This window comes from Podarcis bocagei (genome assembly GCF_964188305.1).
Source record: "Podarcis bocagei genome assembly, chromosome: 13".
NCBI classification, from domain to species: Eukaryota; Metazoa; Chordata; class Lepidosauria; order Squamata; family Lacertidae; genus Podarcis; species Podarcis bocagei.
The window spans coordinates 1,265,681-1,284,950 of NC_138138.1; the positions used below are offsets into that span (position 1 = coordinate 1,265,681).

Sequence of the window (19,270 nt, forward strand, 5' to 3'; positions counted from 1 at the left end):
GGGTCCACACTTAACACCAGCAGAACAATACATTCTCTACCTTCGTAAACATTTTCCTTACCTGCAAAAGTGCATGATATACGGGCTGTCATACATGTCCATCATGCAGAATTTGACTTGATAAAAATAATTTCATGATCAATTAAAACTGGGAGCAAGTAGGAGAGAAGGAGCACTCAATATTAGCCTTGGGATCACTGGTGGAGGAAGAGGAGTGTGGGGGGAGTGCACCACCCCCAGCAGCATGATCCCAGTGGGGTGCCATTGTGGCTGCCCCCCCCCCGCCCATGCTGGGCGCCATGCCCCCGGAGGAGGCGTGCCAGCCCTGCCCCCGCCTGCTCTCCGCCCCCTGGTGCCGGAGCATGAAGCTCCGCCACTGCTTGGGGTGAGAAGCCCACTTTACTCAGGCACAATCAAGTTCCACTCAAACCACACACACTGACTTAGCCTTTTGCACAATTACACAAAATTGCTTTCCAAACATTTCTGCTGACTCAAGCAATGGTTTCAAACAAAGGAGCATTACAATCTAGTGACAGGAAACCTGCTTGGGCTGGGGCACCTTGCCACAGCAACTGATTCTCTCTCACCCCACAAGAAACAAGAGGCAAGCCAGGAGTCTCTAGGCCAGCAGGCCTTGCACAGCTGGAGGACTAGAGTCTGACTGCAACTCTCATCAGCCCCAGATAACGTTGTTGTTGTTGTTGTTGTTGTTGTTGTTATATATTTAGTTGTGCCCACCTTTCTTCCTGACAGGAACTCAAGGTAGATTACAGACAGAATTAGAACCACTAAAAACATGGGGAAAGAACAATCCTTAACAATTAGACATTAACAGAATTAAAACACACACACTCTCCCAGATCTATTAAAAACATACAGACAATTACACCAAAACCAAAAACAGAATGGCACCAACCCTTTCCTTAAAAGCAGTCAATTCCCAAAACCCTTTTGGAACGCGAAGGTCTTCATTTGCCAGCAGGACAGCAAGGAAGGAGCCAGTCTAACTTCTCTAGGGAGGGAGTTCCAAAATTGTATGGGAGCAGCCACCACCAAGAAGGCCCTCTCCCAAAGATCTCAGAGCCCAGGCAGGTTCATACGGAGGAATATGGTATTTCAGATGGACTAGGCCTAAGCCATATAGGGATCTACAGGTCATAACCAGGACTTGGAACTGTGCCAGGAAACAGACCAGTAGCCAGTGGAGCTGTTCTAGCAAGGGGGTCGTCTGCTCCCTATAACCAGCCCCAGTCCACAATCTGGCTGCAGGTCTTTGAACCAGCTGACGTTTCTGAGCACTTTCCAAAGGCAGCCCCACATGGATAGTACAGCCATATGATGCTGGAGCTGAAGGAAGAAATGCTACATTTTAGTCCAAAAGATATGGAGGGCACCAGGTTGGCAAAGACTGCTCTGTGCAATGCAAGGTAGAAAAATCTTATGTCTAACACAGAGGTGGGGAACAGCCAGCCCGTCAGCCCTATCAGGTCCTGATTTGAGCCACACCACCCACAGCTGCCCAACAGCTGGCCACAATACATGTCAACAGGTGTGAGGCAGTTAAGGGCACAGCTACTAAGGAACCATCAGGAGCTTAAAGGCCCCTCCCAGAGTTCCTCCCTGGGAATTCCCAGGTGCAGCCAGAGCACTGACCTGAGCACTTAAAGCAGGGGTCACCAACCTAAGGCCCGGGGGCCGGATGCAGCCCAATCGCCTTCTCAATCCAGCCCGTGGACGGTCTGGGAATCAGTGTGATTTTACATGAGTAGAATGTGTTCTTTTATTTAAAATGCATCTCTGGGTTATTTGTGGGGCCTAGGAATTCATTCATCCCCCCTCAAATATATAGTCCGGCCCACCACATGGTCTGAGGGACGGTGGATTGGCCCGCAGCTGAAAAAGGTTGCTGACCCTTGACTTAAAGCGTGTAAGAAGCCCTCCCCTCCTTGTAAGTGTAGGGGAGGGGAAGAAAAGCTTGTTCATTATAAGACACAGGAAAGAGGCCCTAATCCTATTTAACTAAGATGGACATGCAAAGGAGATATGCCTGCTATTTCAGTCTCTGCAGAAGAGGTAAGGAAGTTAGAAGAAAGTTGTTCTGCCTCATGATTAAACCAGCATAAGCTTGTAGAAGGAAGTATTGCCAAAGATGGACATAACTGTCCCTTTGCTTGGAAGTGTATGGATGATGCACAGTTTTCATATTTGGTGCGCCACCCCAAACTCCTTGCTGGTTGAGGTGTTGCACCAGTCTTGCAATGCCTCAGTAAATGTCCTTGTCAGGATTTTATTGGCTGTCCAGACTAAACCCTCAGGGTATTGGATACAGAACCCTAATATTTTGCCCACCCTGCCATGGGGCAGGGGAGAACAGGAAGCTAGATAGGGGCCCTAAGAACAGAAGCCTAGCAATTCAGGAGAGATCAGCACAGATTAGGTTAGAAAGACTGTCTAGGAAGTCTGGCAATTCCTCTACTTTATCCCCATGCAAACCTCCTCAGTATGCCAGTAACGCTCAGCTCTATTTCTCCATGACATCTGAATCGGGAGAGGCTGCAATGCCCCTGGGCCACTGCTTGGATGCAGTGCTGAGAAGGATGAGGTTGGATCCTGAGGTTGGACTGAGCTTGGATCCTGGCAAGACAGAGGGACTGTGGGTCAGTAGCTCCCATGTCCAGGAAATTGGCCAGGTGCCTCCCTGGGATGGGGTTGCCCTTCCCTTGAAGAAGCAGGTTTGCAGCTTGGAGGTGCTCTGTCCCTGGAGGCTCATGCAGCCACAGTGACTCAAAGTGCCTTTGACCAACTGCAGCTGCTTTGGCAGCTATGGCCATTCCTGGAACAGGAAAGCCTTGTTGCAGTAGTTAATGTGTTGGTTACTTCAAGGCTGGATTACTGCAATGAGCTCTTGATCTAGAAGCTTGCACTTGATCCAGAACTGTACTCTTTTCAGCACCTGCTAAAAATATTTTTGTTTAAACAAGTCTACCCAGTTATGTGGAATGTGATCATAGAATCATAGAATCATAGAGTTGGAAGAGACCACAAGGGCCATCGAGTCCAACCCCCTGCCAAGCAGGAAACACCATCAGAGCACTCCTGACATATGGTTGTCAAGCCTCTGCTTAAAGACCTCCAAAGAAGGAGACTCCACCACACTCCTTGATGTGTGGTTTAATGTGTCTTTAGTATAAAGTAAAGGGACCCCTGACCATTAGGTCCAGTCATGACCGACTCTGGGGTTGCGGCACTCATCTCGCTTTATTGGCTGAGGGAGCCGGCATACAGCTTCCGGGTCATGTGGCCAGCATGACTAAGCTGCTTCTGGCGAACCAGAGCAGCGCACGGAAATGCAGTTTACCTTCCCGCTGGAAGGTAATTTATCTACTTGCACTTTGACGTGCTTCTGAACTGCTAGGTTGGCAGGAGCATGGAATGAACAATGGTAGCTCACCCCGTTGCGGGGATTCAAACCGCCGACCTTCAGATCAGCAAGTCTTAGGCTCTGTGGTTTAACCCACAGTGCCACCCGCATCCCTGTCTTTAGTATACTGCCAATTGAATAGTTTAAATAGTTGTTTTTACTAATACTTTTATTGATTTTCTTCATTTTGTGAAATGCTTTAAGGTTTTTTTTACAATCAAGCTGTGCATAAATTTAACAAAATAAATAAATAAAATTTCATCTGCGCTGTTTTCCCCCTGCAGATGCCAGTGCTGGCCCACCAATCATTGCTGGCCCGGTATTGGGCACAGAAAACTTATTTTGGGTGGATACGTACTTAGGCAAGGAAGCTGCCAAACCTGAAGCACAAAACATTCCCACACAAGACCATGTGCACCAGGAAATTTTTGCATAGAGTGATGTTTGGATACTCTACAATAAAGGCAGCAATGCGGTAAATTTATTTCTACGGAAGAAAATTCCCAACAGGCCCAGATAAAGCCCAGTGGCAAGGAATGTTGATCTAAAGCAAACATATGTGCATCTGAGAGAATTAGAAAGCCACTGGCTTAATCCCCTTGGGAAACACTGCAAAAGGGTTTACCCAAGAACTTTTGCCTTCTGTCAAACTGTTTGGCTAACCAGTTACCCAAAAGCATACTGGTAGGACAGGTCTCCATCATATAGATGAAAAATAACACATACCTTAAAATTAGCTTTTAAAATCAGTTCCACAACTATTTTAAACTCTCACACACAGGAGAGGAGGGACTTCTCAATATATTCTTTACCACCACATTTTTGTGAGGAAAGCCTCTGTGGCCAGACCCTGAGCCTGATGAGGCCTGTTCTAAGTGGGATTTCTACCACTGGGAAAATATATTTTACCAGTACTGTAAGCCCAGTGACAACACCTTGATGGAGATCCTGCTCATGGAAAGTCCCCAGTACTCTGCTTTTATGTAGCAGCAAAGAGACCCCACCTGCACACAAACACACCTTTGCTCCGCAGCCTGCCCAACTGCCTCAGGCTCACATCCCAGAGACCTAAGTATCCCACTTCTCTTCCTTCCCAAGGCCCAGCATCCTACTAAATGAATAAACTGGGTTATGCTAAATGTGGCGAGGTGGACTATGGGGTGTGCACCTGTGTCTTACTGTGAGTTACAAAACCCCTCACAAAACTCCAACAAGGAGCTGCACTCACTCCATTTATTGTAGGAATACATTTACCGTATTTTGCGCCCCATAAGACGCTCCGGCCCATAAGACGCACCTAGTTTTTTGGGGGGGAAATAAAGAAAAAAATTTTTATTTCCCCCCCAGGTGCGGGGCTGGAAGAACCAGGTCGGGGAACAGTGGGAAGGCACGCTCTGCCTCCCCGCTGTCCCCCGAGCTTGTGGGGCTGGCGATGGGGAGAAGTGCACCAGTCCCGCGATGGCAGGCAGCTCTGTGCCGCCATCCCGAGCGGGGCGGGACTTAGCGCCCCGCTCGGGATGGCGGCGTAGACCTGCCTGCGGTCCCGCGACGGCAGGCAGATCTCTGCCGCCATCCCGAGCGGGGCGGGACTTAGCGCCCCGCTCAGGATGGCGGCGTAGACCTGCCTGCGGTCCCGCGACGGCAGGCAGATCTCTGCCGCCATCCCGAGCGGGGCGGGACTTAGCGCACCGCTCGGGATGGCGGCGTAGACCTGCCTGCGGTCCCGCGACGGCAGGCAGATCTCTGCCGCCATCCCGAGCGGGGCGGGACTTAGCGCACCGCTCGGGATGGCGGCGTAGACCTGCCTGCGGTCCCGCGACGGCAGGCAGATCTCTGCCGCCATCCCGAGCGGGGCGGGACTTAGCGCACCGCTCGGGATGGCGGCGTAGACCTGCCTGCGGTCCCGCGACGGCAGGCAGATCTCTGCCGCCATCCCGAGCGGGGCGGGACTTAGCGCACCGCTCGGGATGGCGGCGTAGACCTGCCTGCAGTCCCGCGACGGCAGGCAGCTCTGTGCCGCCATCCCGAGCGGGGCGGGACTTAGCGCCCCGCTCGGGATGGCGGCGCAGAGCTGCGCGGGTCCCAGGAGCGCAGGCAGCTCTGCAGGGCAACCGGGAGCGGGGCGGAGCTTCTCCCCCAGCTCCCGGTGGCCGGGCAGAGCTGCGCTGGTCCCAGGAGCGCAGGCAGCTCTGCAGGGCCACCGGGAGCGGGGCGGAGCTTCTCCCCCGGCTCCCGGTGGCCGGGCAGAGCTGCGCTGGTCCCAGGAGCGCAGGCAGCTCTGCTGGGCCACCGGGAGCGGGGCGGAGCTTCTCCCCCGGCTCCCGGTGGCCGGGCAGAGCTGCGCTGGTCCCAGGAGCGTAGGCAGCTCTGCTGGGCCACCGGGAGCGGGGCGGAGCTTCTCCCCCAGCTCCCGGTGGCCGGGCAGAGCTGCGCGGGTCCCAGGAGCGCAGGCAGCTCTGCAGGGCCACCGGGAGCGGGGCGGAGCTTCTCCCCCGGCTCCCGGTGGCCGGGCAGAGCTGCGCTGGTCCCAGGAGCGCAGGCAGCTCTGCACGGCCACCGGGAGCGGGGCGGAGCTTCTCCCCCGGTTCCCGGTGGCCGGGCAGAGCTGCGCTGGTCCCAGGAGCGCAGGCAGCTGTGCACGGCCACCGGGAGCGGGGCGGAGCTTCTCCCCCGGCTCCCGGTGGCCGGGCAGAGCTGCGCTGGTCCCAGGAGCGCAGGCAGCTCTGCAGGGCCACCGGGAGCGGGGCGGAGCTTCTCCCCAGGCTCCCGGTGGCCGGGCAGAGCTGCGCTGGTCCCGGGATTGCAGGCAGCTCTGCGCAACCCTCGGAGCCGGTCTCCCGAGGGTTGCGCAGAGCTTCCTGAAGCCTGGAGAGCGAGAGGGGTCGGTACGCACCGACCCCCCTCGCTCTCCAGGCTTCAGCGAAAGCCTGCATTCGCCCCATAAGACGCAGGCACATTTCCCCTTCATTTTTGGAGGGGAAAAAGTGCGTCTCCCCCAGCTCCCGGTGGCCGGGCAGAGCTGCGCTGGTCCCAGGAGCGCAGGCAGCTCTGCAGGGCCACCGGGAGCGGGGCGGAGCTTCTCCCCCGGCTCCCGGTGGCCGGGCAGAGCTGCGCTGGTCCCAGGAGCGCAGGCAGCTCTGCTGGGCCACCGGGAGCGGGGCGGAGCTTCTCCCCCGGCTCCCGGTGGCCGGGCAGAGCTGCGCTGGTCCCAGGAGCGTAGGCAGCTCTGCTGGGCCACCGGGAGCGGGGCGGAGCTTCTCCCCCAGCTCCCGGTGGCCGGGCAGAGCTGCGCGGGTCCCAGGAGCGCAGGCAGCTCTGCAGGGCCACCGGGAGCGGGGCGGAGCTTCTCCCCCGGCTCCCGGTGGCCGGGCAGAGCTGCGCTGGTCCCAGGAGCGCAGGCAGCTCTGCACGGCCACCGGGAGCGGGGCGGAGCTTCTCCCCCGGTTCCCGGTGGCCGGGCAGAGCTGCGCTGGTCCCAGGAGCGCAGGCAGCTGTGCACGGCCACCGGGAGCGGGGCGGAGCTTCTCCCCCGGCTCCCGGTGGCCGGGCAGAGCTGCGCTGGTCCCAGGAGCGCAGGCAGCTCTGCAGGGCCACCGGGAGCGGGGCGGAGCTTCTCCCCAGGCTCCCGGTGGCCGGGCAGAGCTGCGCTGGTCCCGGGATTGCAGGCAGCTCTGCGCAACCCTCGGAGCCGGTCTCCCGAGGGTTGCGCAGAGCTTCCTGAAGCCTGGAGAGCGAGAGGGGTCGGTACGCACCGACCCCCCTCGCTCTCCAGGCTTCAGCGAAAGCCTGCATTCGCCCCATAAGACGCAGGCACATTTCCCCTTCATTTTTGGAGGGGAAAAAGTGCGTCTTATGGGGCGAAAAATACGGTACTCCCCCTGCAACAATTGTTTCTGGAGGCAACCCTGTTTCAACTCCGGTCACATAATTTTCCCCAGAGTTCTTGTCTTTAGGAGACATTGAACAGCCTCAGAAAGAGTTCCTTTTCTAAGTCAGCAAATACTGTTAGCGTTCTCCAGCCGGCTGACTCACACATTCAGTGGGTAGAGGTGGATCTCCCTTCCAAGTCACAAAAGCAGGACAACCTAATCCATAAGACACCATCAGTATGCAACCACTTTTTAAAAATAACCACAGCCTGAAAACACAAAGCACATACTATTAGTTTTGTGAAGTGTGAAAGAAGAAATAAGCCTGTAGGAATATTGTACATACTAGGAGAGGATATATTGATTAAATATTATCCTTCCTAACTCATGCTAGTGAGTCATACAGCAGAGTTCATTCCCCAATATATAGCAGGAAGCTAGGTGGTAGATTCGTTTGAATCTCTATATTTAAGCAATCCAATCTGGCTTTGTTCAGACTGGATTTTGTTCCTGGTAAGACCCCTTTTATCCCTTCTAAAAAGAATAAAGACACAAGAAGATTCTTTTAAAAGTAACAAGAAGTTTACCCACAGTCAGTTCACAGTTGGATCCCTGAAGGCAGGCTTTACAGCATGGCTTACATCCTTGTAAGGATGGTCCCATGTGCCGCTGGCAGAGAGCCAGCAATGCAGTCCAAGAGAAGAAATGGCATCAGAAGAGAGTCAAAGAGAGAAAGATGACTGCATGACTGGACCTTTTGTAGGGTCTGCAAGCGTCACACCCACCTACCTGTTCACATGCAGGGGGAGGATGCTCCAGACCAGGTGGAACAGGAAGTTCAGCTGGCTGGATCAACACGCCCCTGTCTGTGTCCACTAGGCAAACAGGAAGTGATGTACTTAACTGCTTATGTTACATCCCATAAAGCTGACACAACCTTAAAATATATTTGGCATTTGCTGATGGATTTATGGACAGACTTGGCTTTATTTGCTACGAAATACAAATATTTGTTGGGGGAATAGTGTGATTTCCCCCTCTGGGTCTTATCAAGATCAGTACATATAGTTTCCTAGGGCAGAATCATCAGGAGGTGTTGCTTGTGTTGACACAGTCACCATAAAACTCTGCTTTATCTTTCATTTACTGGGATCCTTTCTATACTGCAACCCACCCCAATTCAGTTATTTCACATAACCACCTTTATGGGCTGAAACTTGGCCTACCATCCTGTAAAGCCAACCAGGATTTTGTCATCACTGCTCCTTGCAACTAGAGCTAATTTGGAAGGAGCAACTCAATTAACTGCCAACTATGACACTCTAAGCTTTCCTCCTCCTGGCTCTTCCCTTGAAGCCCCACAGAGAATTCCCACAGCACACGGCAACCTGTAAACCTCAAAGTCCTTAAGTGGCCTTGTCTGGACATAATGCTTAAAAAACCACTGTTTACCACCACTGGAATGAATCTGAGCAAGTCCCGCATCACAGTCCAGTGCAGCCAAAAAGAGAAGAGCAGAAAGATTCATTTCCTGTTTTAGAGTAACCATGGTTTGTCATTATGTCCAAGGCAGGATAAACTGCAGGATAAACTATGGTTTGTTCAAACAAGCCAGCTTCAAATTGTGAGTTACGATACACATGGCTTCAGTGGAGAGGGGAACACACAAGCCTGGGGCTTATTTCCTTAATGTTAAACCAGCATTCACCCACCTAGTGCCCTTAGTGGTAAAGCAACATTCACAAATAGTGCTGGCTGGAGCTGTGGTCCAAAACACCTGGAAGGCAGCAGGTTGTTGAAGCCTGTGCTAACCACAGTTCAGCATTGTCATCCAAATGAGGTCAGTGTGTGAGGAAGTAGGAAGAGGACAACTGCCTCCATGCATCTTGTTGGTGGCTGTAGGAAGCAGGATGCTGACCTAGAAAGTCCACCATGGTCTGCCCAGCGTGACTCTCTTGGTATATGTCTATTAGCAGTGATAGGACCAGAACCTCCACATTAAATGTAAACTGCCTCCAAGTGCCTGGTGGTTTGTCCCTTCTAGGCTTCCTAAGGACATCTGGTTGGCCACTGTGGCAAGCAGGAGGCTGGACTACGTAGATCCACATTAGGGTACTCAAGCAGAGCTCTTAAGATGTTTTCAAGCTACAAAAGTCAATTGAAGTCTGTAGTATCCACTCTTCCAAGCTGTTAGCCGAAAACTTGGTTGAGAAAGGCACGAGGCACTGTTCCTCCACAAATGGCCACGGTCAGCCAACCTCCAGGTGTCACTGGACTCCACCTCTCACCGTTGGACTCATTTAATGCCTTTCACTGCAGTGCTGGCTGGGACTGTTGTCAGGGCACCATGTTAGCTGCCCTTGGCGCCTGACATGAACTGTGCCAGGTCCACAAAGCCTCTGTTTTTCCCCTTCATGTATCTGTTCCAAATAGCTTCCATATATTTCTCTGCTGCTCACAGGCACTTGCAGGACCCCAGATATTTTATTATTTCAACAATGGGTACTTCAAGACTGGATTACAGTGGTACCTCGGGTTACAGACGCTTCAGGTTACAGACTCCACTAATCCAGAAATAGTACCTCGGGTTAAGAACTTTGCTTCAGGATGAGAACAGAAATCAGCAGCACGGCAGCAGTGGTAGGCCCCATTAGCTAAAGTGGTACCTCAGGTTAAGAACAGTTTCAGGTTAAGAACGGACCTCCAGAGCGAATTAAATTCTTAACCCGAGGTACCACTGTACAGATAAATTATCTGTCCTCACTTCAGATTTAGAAGAAAATCTCTGGTGTTCTTAAGTTCTTAACCTGAGGTACCACTGTACTACAATGCAACAAAATGTGGGACTTTACAGATGCTGGATCCAGAAGCTGCCATTAGTGCAGAATGTTGCAGCACAGTTGCTGACAGGCGTAAGCCCCTCAGACCCTCTGATCAGAGATTTTCACTGGTTACCAATTTGCCATCAGGCCATGTTCAAGGTGTTACTATTAGTATATAAAGCCCTTAACAGGTGCAACTGGACTTCTCCGCGACCCTTCCCCTCTGAGGGAGGTGGGATCAATTTGGATAATCCGCCCCCACCACTTGGACCATTGGATCCAAATGGTTTCCAGAGAGTGGTAGGGGATGTTTTATCCCAAGTTGATGGCCTTTCAGCAGATTCCCTGGTGGCCCACTGGAATGCGGAGTTAACCAGGGCTATCAACTGTCTGGCTCCGAAGCACCTTCTCCAGTTGCATAGAGCCCAGCCAGTCCCATAGTTTTCCCCAAAGCTGAGAACGATGAAAAAATCACTGAGACGGCTAGAGCGCCGGTGGAGGAAAACTCATTCTGAATCAGACTGGACATGGGTTAGAGCTCAATGTTGAGCCTACCAAGTGGTGACAGTGATGGCGAAGAGGACTTTCTTCACTGCCCCTACTGCATTTGCAGAAAACAGCAGCAGGAGACTCTTTCAGGTGGTTCACAATGTAATGGAATCTCCTTTGCCATCAGGGCCTGGAAAGGACCCCAAAATCTCCTGCAATGATTTTGCAAAGTTTTTTGCAGATAAAGTCGCTCAGATTCGGAAAGAGGTAGACTTTACCATGGGAACAGGGCTGGGGCAGGAGAGTGCTAGAGTCCTGTGTAGTCAAGTTGCATGGGATCAATTCCGAGCACAATTCAAAGTGCTGGTGCGGACCTTTAAAGCCTTAAATGGCCTTGACCCAGTATACATGAAGGAACGTCTCCACCCCCATCGTTTTGCCTTGACATTGAGGTCCAGCTCCGAGGCTCTTCTGGTGGTTCCTTCACTGCGAGAAGTGAGGCTACAGGGAACCAGGCAAAGGGCTTTTTCGGTAGTGGCACCTGCCCTGTGGAACATCCTCCCATCAGATGTCAAGGAAATAAACAACTATCTGACTTTTAGAAGATATTCGAAGGCAGACCTGTTTTGAGAAGTTTTTAATGTTTGATGTTTTATCATATTTTTAACATTCTATTGTAAGCCACCCAGAGTGGCTGGGGAAACCCAGCCATTTTACTATTAAACACGGTTTTATTTTCACATATGCTTCCTTTATTTAACAGCAGAGTTTCATCTGTAATTCTTGTGAACTTGCACATTGTCTTGGGCCCGTTTGCTTTAATGATAAAAAATCCTGCTGGAAGATCAGGCAGGGAAGGAAGAGAGAAAAGTAAAGGAGGCTCTACTTGGGGATGCAGAAGATCCTGCTGGAGCAGCATGCAGCAGCTCGAGGCAAACAATGCTGAACTAATTGGGTATTTATTTGGCCAGTGAACTGGGGCAGCCCCTGATTACCACAATTACTGACCTACTGTAAGAGGGGCTGAAGCTGTGGTGAATGGGGCCCCTCTGAAACACACACACACCCTCTAACTGATCTCCAGAAACTGGAGGAGAGGGAGAAATGGCAACACATCGCAAAGGGAGAAAATTATTCTGTGTCAAGCCATTTGCTCTGGGCCATCCTTTCCAAAGCTTTGAGACCACAGATAAGCAAACCAGCTAACAAGAAACAGAGACTAACCCGGGGGTCGGCAACCAAAGACCCATGGGCCGCAAGCAGCCCACAGGGGTTGTTTTACCAGCCTATGAGCCGTCCCTGAACTGAGCCGCCTGCTCAGCGAGCCCCCATGTGCTGCGCTAAACTGGTGCAGCATGGCGCGGGGGCTCGCTTCCGCAGTGCCAGAAATCATGTCTGCGCAGACGCCGGTAATAGCAGGCGTGCGCACTCATGCGTGCCCGCGGTCCAGCCCACAGAGAGGGCTCCACGGCAGTGAACCAGCTCAGGCAAGGTAAGCCTTGCTGACCCCTGGACTAACCCATCTCACTGGCTTATCAGCACCCCCCTCTTAGGAGCCCTTGATCAAGTAATACCTTTTGTATCGCTTGATGTTTTCAACATGGCAAATATCATTCCTGCTGCCTAATTTTAAACTGCTTAGAAACCCAATATGGGTCAAGGAGTTCAAATAAGACTTTTTTTAAACGAGGACAGGCAAAAGAAAACAACGCTTCGAAACCAGAAGCCCCGTGCCATCCGGCTCATCCTGTGGCAAACAGGAAGTGGAGAAGAGCAGGAAGTGGTTCATTGACTCAAGATAGAACTGCACTCTCATCCCAGAGCTGGGGGCCTCAGAGGAAGCAGAATGCACTGGGACATAATAAACAGAAGCTTAATTGCAGATAAAAATAGGGTTTTAGATAAATGCACTGCCTTAAAATTTTCCCACTTCCTATTTTATTTAACAAGGGACTCCTCCCACCCCCAAGGAGGCAAGGAGAGCAGGCTGATTTTGGCTGGCATCAAAATACAGCAGAGAGGGGTGAAGAATGATCCAGCGATCTGACCCAATGGGTGCACAATAATCCCCCAGGACGTTCTGCTGCATAGTCACCACTGAAATCAACCTATGCAAGAGCCCGCCTGTTCATTTTCAGTTGTGCAGAAGAGCATCAGGGGCAACTGGTGCTTGTTTTAAAAAGATATCAACTAGACCTCAGGAAGCACCAGTCTGAGGCAGCAATTTCCTCCTCGTTTAGGCAGCAATTTCTTATCAATTTTCTTTTTATGTTTGTCCTTATAACAGTGGTAACTGGCACCCATTAGGATTGGCAGAGTAGGGTGGGACTTCTGGGGAGTGTCATGGTGTTGGGATTTCAGTTCCCACAAACTGCGGAGAAGCAGCTACATTATTTACATCATGTGATGTTACTCAGCGTGAGAAAGGAAGTCTGAGCCAGTTCTCAGACAGTCCTGAGTGTAACCGGGGTGGAGTTTCAGTGAGTCCTTCCGCTTCTGGATTGAAACAGTGTTGAGTCGCAGACTCTGATGCTGGACTGCTCAGGGAGAGCAGACATGTGTGTTTGTGTGTACTGTCGAATTAAGTAGCTTGAGACTACAGACTGCAATGACATCACCTTGCCGACAAAGGTCTGTATAGTTAAAGCTATTGTTTTCCCAGTAGTGATGTATGGAAGTGAGAGCTGGACCATAAAGAAGGCTAATTGTCGAAGAATTGATGCTTTTGAATTATGGTGCTGGAGGAGACTCTTGAGAAGATCAAACCTATCCATTCAGGAAATCAGCCCTGAGTGCTCACTGGAAGGACAGATCCTGAAGCTGAGGCTCCAATATTTTGGTCACCTCATGAGAAGACTCCCTGGAAAAGACCCTGATGTTGGGAAAGATGGAGGGCACAAGGAGAAGGGGACGACAGAGGACGAGATGGTTGGACAGTGTTCTTGAAGCTACTAACATGAGTTTGACCAAACTGCAGGAGGCAGTGGAAGACAGGAGTGCCTGGCGTGCTCCGGTCCATGGGGTCATGAAGAGTCGGACACGACTAAACAACTAAACAAGAACAACAGACATTCTTCTAGAAAGGTCTACCTGAACAAGAATGTCAAATACATGGAGTAGGCTTTGCTATTAAAAACCATCTTGTGAAGCTCCTGTCAGAAATCCCTACCGACATTAATGAACGACTTACGCACCAACACTGGATGCTGATGAAGACATTAAAGATTTTTTTTTACTCTTGTCTGGATATCATATTATCAGAGACACCTAAGGAGGAATCTTGGGTGAATTTAATGCAGGAGTTGGGCAAGATTTCTATCTGTGGCCTGGGACTATTAGGAAAGAAGGAATTGGCAACAGCAACCAGAATGGAATCTTACTTTTGATGATATGTGCAGTGCACAACTTTGTAATTGCCAACACACTCTTTTGACAAAGAAATAAATTTAAAACATCTTAGAGGCACCCTTGGTCAAACTACTGGCGCCTCTTAGATTATGTAATCGTCCTAGCTGAAGATGGCCGTGATGTGCTCCTTACCAGAACTATGACGAGTGCCAACAACTGCTGGACAGATCACTGATTAATACGTTCCATGTTGGCCATCAAGATTTTACCTCAATGCAGGCTTCAAGGAAGGAAACCAGGGTGCAAAATGAACACTCAAGCCCTTTAAGATCCTATTAAGCAGGATTGCTTCCAAACGACTCTTAAGGACCATCTGCTTTCGGAGTTCCCTGATAACATCGAGGAACACTGGACCAAGTTAAAAACATCCATTACTGCAGCCTGTGAACAAACTATTCGATACCAAACCAAGAAATACCAGGACCAGTTTGATGAGAATGACAGTGAGATTGAACCCATTACAGTGGTAGCTCAGGTTACATACGCTTCAGGTTACAGACTCCACTAACCCAGAAATATTACCTCAGGTTAAGAACTCTGCTTCAGGATGAGAACAGAAAACGTGCTCTGGCGGCGCGGCAGCAGCAAGAGGCCCCATTAGCTAAAGTGGTGCTTCAGGTTGAGAACAGTTTCAGGTTAAGTACGGACCTCTGGAACGAATTAAGTACTTAACCTGAGGTACCACTGTATTGACAAGAAAAGGAAGGCCTTTCAGGTCTGGCAAAGAGATAGAAACTGTGCCCCTAAGAAAAAAACCTATGCCAACACTAAGGCTGAGGTTTAAAGAAGAACAAGAGAACTAAAGAACACCTGGTGGATAAAAAAAGCTCAAGAGATCCAGCACTTATTCGACACTCATGATGCACAGAGTTTCTTTGTGGCTACAAAGACCATCTACGGGCCAATAAATCATGGCATATGCCCCCTACAATCAACAGATGGTACCACACTTCTAAAAGATAAAGAATCTATTGCACTGCTCTGGAAAGAACATTACCAGCAACTCCTTAACCACAACTCCCCTGTAGCTGTTGATGTCCTCTCACAAATCCCACAAAAACAAATTAGAGATGAGCTTGCAGTCTCTCCAAATCTGGGTGAGTTGTGAACAGCTGTTAACCAAATGAAAAACACTAAAGCCAGCAGACCTGACGGGATACCTGCCAAAGTCTTCAAATTGGGAGGAATAGAACTTGCACAACAACTTCACAAGCTCATCGAAAAAATCTGGGAGAGAGAGGAGATCCCAGCAACTTTAGGGATGCCAAAATTATCAATCTCTTTAAAAAAGGTGACAGAATGGATTGTGGAAACTATTGAGGCATCTCTTTATTAGCTGCGGCTGGCAAATTTCTTGCAAGCATCTTAGCAAACCATCTCTTAACAATATCCACTGCGATCCTCCCTGAATCCCCAAATGGTTTTAGACCTTCTAGGAGGACAGTGGACATGATTTTCACTGCTCAACAGCTTCAAGAAAAGTGCAGAGAGCAAAACCAACCCCTGTATATGGCATTTATTTACCTAGCTAAGGCCTTCGACACTGTAAATCATAATGCCCTGTGGACTGTCCTTCTGAAAATTGGCTGCCCAGATAAATTTGAGAACATCATTTGGTTCCTCCATGATAATATGATGGCAACAATCACAGATAACAATGGCTCTCAAAGTGAACCATTTGTAGTGGGATCAGGTGTTAAACAGGGTTGTGTTATTGCCCCAACTCTATTCATTGTTTTCATTGCTACGATCCTACACTTTGTTGAAGGGAAACTCCGCTCCTGTGTAGAAATCATATATCGAACAGATGGAAAGCTCTTTAATCGAGCAGGCTGAAAGCAAAGAGTAAGGTTACTGTAACTTTAGTCCTAGAGCTTCAGTATGCTGATGACAATGTAGTGTATGCACACTCAGAGGAAGCCCTCCAAACCATCCTAAATATCTTTGCAGAAGCTTATGAAAAGCTTGGCCTATTGCTCAATATCCAAAAAAACCAAAGTGCTGCACCAACAAGCACAAAACAATCCTTCTGTAGCACCACAAATCCAACTCAATGGTGCAATGCTGGAAAATGTCAATCACTTCTACCTGGGCAGTTATCCTTCCACAAGGGCCCACATTGATGCCGAAATCCAGCATCGCCTGAGCTCTGCGAGTGCAGCTTTCACCCAATTGAAGTGCAGAGTGTTTGAGCACTGGGACATTCACAGGGAAACCAAACTGCTTGTTTACAAAGCTGTTGTACTACCAACCTTACTGTACACTTGTGAAACATGGACCATTTATAAACACCATCTCCAACTCCTCAAAAGATTCCATCAACGGTGTCTCCGAAAAATTTTACACAGCACTTGGGAAGACAGGTGAACTAAAGCCAGTGTACTGGAAGAAGCAAAGATCACCAGGGTCGAAACGTTGATTTTTCAACATCAACTTCATTATATTGGGCATGTTGTTCAGATGCCTGATTATTGTCTTCCAAAGCAACTACTCTATTCAGAACTTAAAAATGGAAAGTGTAATGCTGGTGGTCAACAAAAGAAGTTTAAAGGCTCTCTCGAGGCAAATCTAAAAAAAAAAAATGTAGTATAAATACTGACAACTCGGAAACACTGGTCTGCAAGTGCTCCAACTGGAGAACAGCTTTTACCAAAGGTGTCATGGGCTTTGAAGACGCTCGAACTCAGGATGAAAGGGAGAAGTGTGCTAAGAGGAAGACATGCTTGGTAAACTCTCACCATGATCAAGTCCCACCCGGAAATCAATGTCCCCACTGTGGAAGGACATGTGGATCCAGAATTGGCCTCCACAGTCACTTACGAACCCACTGTTAAAACTGTGTTTATGGAAAACAATCTTACTCGGCTATGAGTGATTGCAAAAGAAGAAGACAGGGAACCAGGCAGAGGGCCTTCTCGGTAGTGGCGCCTGCCCTGTGGAATACCCTCCCATCAGATGTCAAGGAAATAAACAGCTATCTGACTTTTAGAAGATATTTGAAGGCAACCCTGTATCGGGAAATTTTTATTGTTTGATTCTATTTTTAATATTCTGTTGGCAGCAGCTGCCCAGAGTGGCTGGGGAAACCCAGCCAGGTGGGAGGGGTCTAAATAATAAATTGTAATTGTAATCATAATTATTTTATGTCTAATGTTTTACAATTTTTTATGTGCTGTAAGCTGCCCAGAGTGGCTGGGGAAACCCAGTGAGGTGGGTGGGGTATGAATAATAAATTATTATTAAACACAATGAAGAAACTTTTGAGTGAATAAGGAACAAGGACTGAATGTTTCTTAACATTGGAGATAAAGTTGTGATGTGGGACTGAAGGAACACTATGGTTGATGTTTATCTATAACAATTACCGGAGAACCTCTTTTGGGCTTTTTGTTCTGAAAGAAAAATGAATGAACTTGAAATGCCCGAACTGAAGACTGAAAGCACATTGCCTAGCAGAGGGAGGAACATCTGGGTATTACTCTGGATTGAACATTTGACTATCTTGAAGAACACTTGAAGAACACTTTTATACAGTATAGCCAACAGAGGGATAGTAGGAAGTCCTTTTTCTGATTTGTTTCTTCTTTTTAAAAAAAATTTATTATCTCCTTTAATATCCTTATCTCTTGCCTCTCTTTCCTTTCCTTTTCCTTTTTCCTTTTCTTGTTTTCTCTTTTTGCTGAGTTTGCGTTTCTGTCTTGTTCTGTTCTGTCTTTTTGCATTTTGCGTTGTCCCCTACTTAGATCTAAGGAGGGGTTAACATGCAGATTACTGTTTAGATATTGAAGGACACAGGTCATTGTATTTGGGAAGCGTTCTAAAAAGCATGTTTGGCACCTGGATGAACACATCATAAACCAAGTAAATACGTTTAAATATCTGGGACTGATTTATTCAGAACCGGCATCTTGGAATACACAGCTATCCAATATTAAATTGCAAGCCTTTAAATCAGCAAAAGCCATTCTGAAATTTGCTGCATGTAAAGGTGGAAATCTGGTCAACCCAGCTCTATCTGTGTATAAAGCAAAAACAATGGCCCAGATTTTATATGGTGCAGAGGTTTGGGGTCTGGAACCCCCACAGAATTATTTTTTAAGAGTTCTTTTAGGTTTACCCAAAGATGTGCAATCTGCCATGGTCAGGTTGGAAACTCGCATGTTGAGCATAGAGAGCCAAATAGATAAAAGAATTCTCTGTTACTGGTTTAGAGTTCAATAGATGGACAACACTAGGCTACCAAAAAAATGCCTGATTGAGCTCTCAAATGGATTACCCTTTAAAAACTGGGTACATCATGCTGCCCAACTGATGGGCAAATATGACCTCTCAGTGACTGAGATTAAAGAACTCCCCTTATATTCACAGAAAAATATTTTTAAACGAACCATAAGGGCAGTGGCAACTAAAAACGATCTAAACTCTATGTGCACATCTACATGCGCCCCATTGTATTTTAAACTTAGAGAGGTCAATGAACACATATCTTATTTTAATGAATTGACTTTTGCACAGCTTCGAAAAGCTTTTACAGAGCTACGACTAAATACAATAAGCTCTGCTTATAGAGATGGGAGACATAGAGGCATACCAAAAAACCAACGTGTTTGAATTAGGGGATGTTCTGAAGTAGAGGACCTTATGCATTATATCTTGCACTGTCCATTATATAAGGATGCAAGAAAAAGATTTTTGGTACCTATAATGACAGGGTCCCCTGGCCAGAACTCCCTTGATATGATGTTATATCTCCTTGCAGACACAGATAAGTATGTGACCTGGCGGGTAGCACTTTTTGCAACTGCTGCTAGGAAAATTAGAGCAAATTATTTGGCAAGGTAGCCATTAACTGTAAAGGAGATGAATTTATTTGATCCTATCTATCTACCTCAGGTTATGCTCTATCTTTGTCACCAAACTCTGAGTATAAATTGCACACTGTATTAATTGATATTGTTTTTAACATTAGTGACTATGTGATGATTTTAGCTTATGAATTTTATCATTTAATGTTTTTATTTGTACATTGGGGTACTGTCAGAGCTGCTTGAAGATCCTAGCTCACAGAGGATCACGCTAGCCAGCGATCATTAAGTAAAAGTCTTTATTGAATTGCAGTTTCCATTCTCACGCTGCTGCGCGCAACTCTACGTCTAGTAGCTAGATCGGCGAAGCTCCGTCTGAGTCTCCGCCCCTTGTGCACCAACTTAATATCCTAGCCCTGCTCCACCTTTTCCGCCTGACTGTCCTCCTCTGGG

The 19,270-nt window shown here is 48.7% G+C and overlaps 1 protein-coding gene across 5 annotated transcripts in view; it reads right to left on the bottom strand.

Annotated features, from left to right (window-relative positions):
• The window catches only part of GRK3 (G protein-coupled receptor kinase 3), a 176,200-nt gene that overhangs the window by 111,503 nt on the left and 45,427 nt on the right, over positions 1-19,270 (bottom strand). The window contains exon 1 of one of the 5 annotated variants that reach the window (XM_081168530.1): positions 16,265-16,282. The exons of the other annotated variants lie outside the window; for them this stretch is intronic. The gene's annotated coding sequence lies outside the window, so the exon portion shown is untranslated. Of the gene's footprint in view, positions 1-16,264; positions 16,283-19,270 lie in introns of those variants that run through there. 5 annotated transcript variants of the gene reach the window in all.